The sequence below is a fragment of the Haliotis cracherodii genome, unplaced genomic scaffold (genome assembly GCF_022045235.1).
Source record: "Haliotis cracherodii isolate W230 unplaced genomic scaffold, xgHalCrac1.p SCAF_12, whole genome shotgun sequence".
Lineage (NCBI taxonomy): Eukaryota > Metazoa > Mollusca > Gastropoda > Lepetellida > Haliotidae > Haliotis > Haliotis cracherodii.
Genome location: NW_027266267.1, coordinates 44,208,683 through 44,214,967, shown reverse-complemented (window position 1 = coordinate 44,214,967; position 6,285 = coordinate 44,208,683). Strand labels below are relative to the sequence as shown.

Below are 6,285 nucleotides of genomic sequence, written 5' to 3'. Positions count from 1 at the left end.
ACAACTCCAATTAATGTTTGGAACAACTTCCGGTGGCTATTCTCTTGTCCCCCCTTTCTATCAGTTTCCACGGACTAAAGGCACATCATACTGTGTTATTTTCCATGGAATAATTATTCATTTTCGTAGTCATTCTCCATGTTTCTGTAATCACTGTAACAGGGTATAATTTTGGTAAAGTAAGCATGAGTAAAGTTAAAAGATCTTGACAAGTAAATCATCACAGATTCTCCGAAGGCGGGAAACAGAATAGCCATATTTGAAAACATGGAGGCACTTTGTGTTGTCGGGTGAGGAATATGTTGAGAATATTGTAAGTATTTGACTCTTTATTTACTCCAAAGTTTGAATATGTGTTCTCTTGCAGTTTCTTTATTTGCTGTAAAAGTCATCTCTTGGTAAATTTGAGTGATTAGCCCTGTAATTCGTGCATTATTTACACGCATGTCGAACAAGGGGAGGAGAGAATGTTTGTTTAATGGGGGCTTGCAGGTAAGAGGATTTGGGCTACCTTGATTCGCGCGACTCTCATTCAATCTCGGCAGGCAAGTTCGCTCCACTTAATCCCAAATCAGTTTTTGTCGTAGTTCTACGTCCCATTGTCGTGTCCTTGTTTATTTGAATTGTTCAAAAGCAATTACTCAGAGAAATTGGTTATGTAGAGATTTGGTTTTCCGCTCAAACGTCAGGTGTGCGGAGTCCGTGTTCTAGTTGATCTGGTACTTACTGTCCACCAAACTCATTCCGTTCGTTGAAAAATAAGAGATGCACATAACCGTAACATTCACAAAAAAGTTACAACTTTTCTCTTACTTAGCTCTTTGATTTTACTGAAAGCTGTAGTGAGGTAAATGTTTAGTGCAGCAGTACTAGTAGTTAGTCGGGGGAGACGTAAACAAAGCCAATAAACATGTTTGATTCAATTTTTTAATTTGAAGAATATTACTTGCATATTTTTATATTGAGAAATTGAGCAAACATTTTGCCAATTTATTTTCCAAATTGCTGGAATACATGAATCATTAATAGAAGGTTACACCGGCGGATCCAGATGAAGGGTTTAAAGAATAAATTAATTAAGCATTCTAAGTAGGGATCTGTACCCTAGCTTCTTTCAGACACCTTATGGGGTAGCCTAGTGGTTAAAGCATTCACTCGTCACGCCGAAGACCAAGGTTCGATTCCCGACATGGGTACAATGTGTGAAGCCCATTTCTGGTGTCTGCCACCGTGATATTGCTAAAAGCGAAGTAAAACCAAAACTCACTCACTCAGACTCCTTATAAATGTGTATTAAGACACTGACTTAGGTATTATTTGCACACACACACATCTTTTCAAATTCTAAGCTTATTTTCTTTAACTAAATACCATTTCTTAAAATCAAAAGGTTCAAGTCCTATCTGTTCATGTGAATGTTTTTATTGAGATGTGCTTGCACTGCTTGAGAAAACATAAGACATCTATTGTCACTGGTAAGATATATTTTGGGTTATCTCAATCTGAATTTACATCAAATTGACGTTCATTTGGGGGCAATTGAAAGCCAGTGCCTGCAGTAATTTCTAACCACTGTTGACAATGTGAAGTCAATTAGCACAGATGTACCCTAAATGTACAAGCTATATACACATACAGCACTTACCCAGATATGTGCCGTCAATATACAAGCTATATACACACAGGTGACACATCACTTAATCAGCAATCAATATACATGTAAGTACATTGTGTGTAGTATATGACAATATGGCCTTAATTAGTTATTCATTCACTGGCAGGAAGCTTTTCAGTGAAGCAGCTTGTGTGATGACATTTGAACAGATTCGGATGAAAATAGGTCTTCAGCAACCCATGCTTGCCGTAAAAGGTTACTAACGGGATCAGTTAGTCATTATGAGCATCAATCAACGCAATTGGGATACGATGACATGCATCAACCAAGTCAGCAAGCCTGACCACCCGATCCTGTTAGTCGCATCTTACGACAAGCATAGTCACCTTTTACGGCAAACAGATCTTCACGGGTCTTATGACATTCAGAGACTTACAGTCTATGGCATAAGTTTACATGCTTAGTTGGTTTTTTTTAACGAAGCAATAAGTTGTCAGGTCCAGTATAAAGCACTGCTGTATTTGTATGGCAGTCTTTCCAGTTCCCCACCAGGACAATAGCACAAGATGAGTGCAAGACAATTCCACACACACAGAATCCCTCACATCTCACGACCGCCTCCGTGGTCTTGTGGTAGAGCGTCCGCCCAGAGAGCGGAAGGTCCAGGGTTCGATCCAAGGCCGCGTCCTACAAAAAGACGTTAAAAGATTGTACTTGTTGTTACCCTGTCTGGCGCTCGGCATTAAGGGGCTAAAACAAGGACTGGTCGGCTCGGAGTCAGTATACTGTGTCTGAGTGGGGTATTCATGTTAAACTGCGGCATGGTATCTCAGTGAGCTAGCACTATTAATCGGCATCAGTCAGGACTAGTACAAGCAGCCACACACACATACATGTGCTCGACGTCGCTATATAAGTGCAATAATCTTGGACGCGGCGTTAAACCCAATTTCACCTCACCTCACATCTCGCATTAAAAAGGCAGCTGAGTAACCAAAAACAAATGACAATATATATTTTATGTGAAGTAAACATTCAAAAGGTCACCTGAGCGTGTTCAGTATGATCCATTGCGCTTCTTTCTTGTTGATTTCATTTCCAATTTCCACAAATTAATTTCAAACTGTTAGATAACATTTGCATATGCCCTTAATCCCATCCTTCTTGCAAAACAACAAACTAGCTAGTTAGAGCTGTATGTAATCTTTCCTTAATGTTTATTCATTTCCAGTTTCCTGCACTAGTTAGAAGAAACATAAACCCTTTTACAAATAAAGTTATTGTTGGAATGTCCTTTAATTGGTAGGGGGATACCGGTGTGGGGAATTGTTCGGACCCCATACTAAGATTTCCCTTTCAAAAGCTGAGTTATAACAAGTATGGTTTTAATTATGTAAACACGAACAGTTGCTTGTAAACTATTGTACAATTTGTAGGCCTTCCTGTAAGTATGTAGGAGTGTTTTGATTTATTGTATTAGTTGTGAACACTTCAGGCAGTACAATTAATTACCATCTTGTTAGGGACCTTGTCAGGTATTGTTATTATAACCAGTTTTTCTATGGCACTGAATGCTTATTCTGTTGTTGTTTTGGTGTTGATTCATTCCTTGAGTGTTTTGAGACAAGTGCACTTACCCTAGTCAATGTAATAAGCTGACCCAGGGCATCACTGGCTACATAAGACATGTCCAAGGATGGTAAGTTATACCCTTTTCGACCACCTCACTAAATGGCCTGAGGACTACCATGACTTGATTTATACTTGTCCTCAGCACAATTTACGAATGATTTAGATGTCCCATACTAATGTGAATTTTGAATGCATTTTGAGGGTTTTGACTAAGTTCATGAGTCTATGGATTAATGTTCTTCTGTATGTGTTTTAATATGATAACAAGGCCAATAGATTAGCCAACATGCTGTTTGTAAATGTACAAAATATAGTATAGAAAACCTTTGAAGACTACCAAGGGTTATGCCCACGTATTAGACTAACATGTAGTCTTTGATATGGACATATCGTACAGAAAAAACAGTTGTTCAGTTATCTTAATAAAAATATAATAAAAGGGAGCCCAGAGACTCTCTTCATTTCCTGCAGTAATCTAGACTTGCATGTGCTGTATTTGATATCTATTTGTATCAGGGTCTGAAAGACTGACTGATATAGAAGATTTAACGTGTGCTTTCCGACTGCAGCGTATTTCGCACACGGGCCTGGTCGGACCATTTAGTGTATTCCGAGAAGGGTGAAAGTGGTGTGGGCTACCCAAGAGGGGGCTTTAAGGGGTTGCTTATATTGATTTTTTGAAATTTTGAAATTTGGAATAAAAGCCGAGGTGGGTGGAGGAGGGAACTAAGGGAGCTGGGTAGGGTGGGTGTTTGTATGTTTATTGGATTTTGGACTGGTAGATTAATTAGTTTTTAGATGCGCTTAATTAGGTCTGTTTTGATTAGGAATATGCCTAGGGCCTTGAAGTTTTCTAGTTTATTTTGAGGGTTTAGTATTTCATCTAGAGTAGGAACCTTCTGAAAGGACTACCTACCTATATTTGTAAGGAGACAGATTATAGTCTAGATGCTAGTGCATCAGACTGAGACATTGTGTCTGTTTACGTATAGTAATCATTAAGATGAATACTACTAGATTGAATAACAATAAAGTTAATTGTCAGATAAATTAATTTTGATAAAATTAAATCAAACCTGCCAGGTTTATCCATTGACCTGAGTTTAGTTGCCTACTTTAAAGTATTATAAACCATCAGACATTGTGTGAGGTGATAATTAGTGAGTAGACATTGTGTGAGGTGATAATTAGTGAGTAGACATTAAAAGTCTTTTTCGCTTTGTCTTTTGTCAAACATGAGACAATTGTCAACCTGTAATCTACATCAGTAAATAGTCTAGATTTTAAAATCTTTGTTTTAGAAAAACAGACTAATATATAATTAAGCCGAGTACATGGCGTTTGTTCACTGGTCATTAGGTCAACAGCTATGACCAAATAATTGTATTAGGTATCTGATTATTTCCTGCAGGATAATACAGAGAAATCTAGGCCATGTGTGATCATAGGATAATCAATACACAATACTTATCAATTGAGCGTGAAAAGTGGAGTGGATTTCCATGTCGTTTCCTGGCTTGATAACACCCTAGATCTGATTGAGTTGTGTCACAAACCACCAATTACTTCTAACAGTACGGAGCCCGCCATGATTTCACAGCTCCCCTGTGACAGGTACCTCTAGGACAATAGCTAATGGAGGTTTGTCACCCACCCACCACCCTCTGATAGGACCTGGCCGTTGTGCTTGAATTAACAGGTGCTTGTTATTGAAATGAAACAATGGTCAGCTAGCCTTTTGTGTTACGAGATCTCGCTTTGAAACGAGAGGTGTGAAAAACAAGGCCAATGTGGGAAAAATATGTTTTAAGTGATAGCTGAAAGGTAATTGTTAATGAGACATGCGGAATGGCTTGTGGGGGGGATTAAGTCAGATTTGTGATTGAAGTGACTGTGTGGGGATTAGCCAGGGACGAACTCCACATGTTGTCTTTCTTGACATGTTTTAATGTCAGAATCTTTAGACATTGTCATGGAAGACTAAGGCTTGGAAATAGAGGTAGGTCACGAAGCTGAAAAAAACGTCACAATTTTTGTTGTTGCTTATTCGTGTGTTTTCTCTGTTTATACTGGATAAGGTAGGGCTGTTTTACATAAGCTTGCTGCTTGGTTCTGTGGAAACAATTGTTTATTCACATGCCTTTAAACAATGTTTAGGTAGTGTTATATTGTCTGCAGTATGTTCAGTGTATTGGAGGTGGATCTTAGAAGACTTAAATTGTAGTCTAAACTGTGTACAAAATTAGATTAATAGAATCTCTTGAAGTAATCGATACAAGAAAACTTCATTATCCCATTTATGAACAATCTGTTTATTTTAGGAAGTAAAATCACTCCAACTAGTTACTGAGAATTTTTCAGTGGAAATATTCGACTAACGAGAAATTGCCTGATGACAATTTTTGTTTTAATAGTATAGATGTGTCAAAAGAATGTTGTTTTGGGCTTTCATTGAAGACGTTAACTTAAAACCAGGAAGGTCATGTGACCCTTTCTCAACCGAAAAAATACAGATATAATTTTTAAGTGAAATAATGTTACATATTCTTGTTGATATTGCCTTCTGCCTCTTGCCATATTGACAAGAAAATCATTGAGCATTTTTGGGTGTCATGTTCTTTATTGTGTGGAACACTCATTGGAGTATATACTTACTCCTTCATTCACCCAATGAGGGGCAGTCGGGTAGCCTAGTGGTTAAAGCGTTCGCCCTACACGCCGAAGACCAAGGTTCGATTCACGACATGGGTACAATGTGTGAAGCCCATTCTGGTGTCCCCCGTCATGATATTGCTGGAATATTGCTATAAGCGGCGTAAAACCAAACTCACTCACTCACTCACCCAATGAAAGTTAACATCCATAAATTCTCTTAGGTTTATCATTTCTAAATGCCATTCAAAGACAAGAAAATCAGAAACGTTCAGTCTGGCCATGCAAAGTCGCAACAGTTTTTATGACTCATGAATTATTCTTTTGGATTTTGTGAGTTTTGAAAATATTTGTCAATGTTGTCATAACCAGAATTTGGCAGGGAA

General features: G+C 38.1%; 1 protein-coding gene across 1 annotated transcript in view; it reads left to right on the top strand.

Moving 5' to 3' along the window:
* Positions 1-66: 66 nt before the first annotated feature.
* Positions 67-6,285, top strand: part of LOC139458450 (vang-like protein 2) — a 44,036-nt gene continuing 37,817 nt past the window's right edge. The window contains exon 1 of the mRNA XM_071239888.1: positions 67-313. The gene's annotated coding sequence lies outside the window, so the exon portion shown is untranslated. The remainder of the gene's footprint in view (positions 314-6,285) is intronic.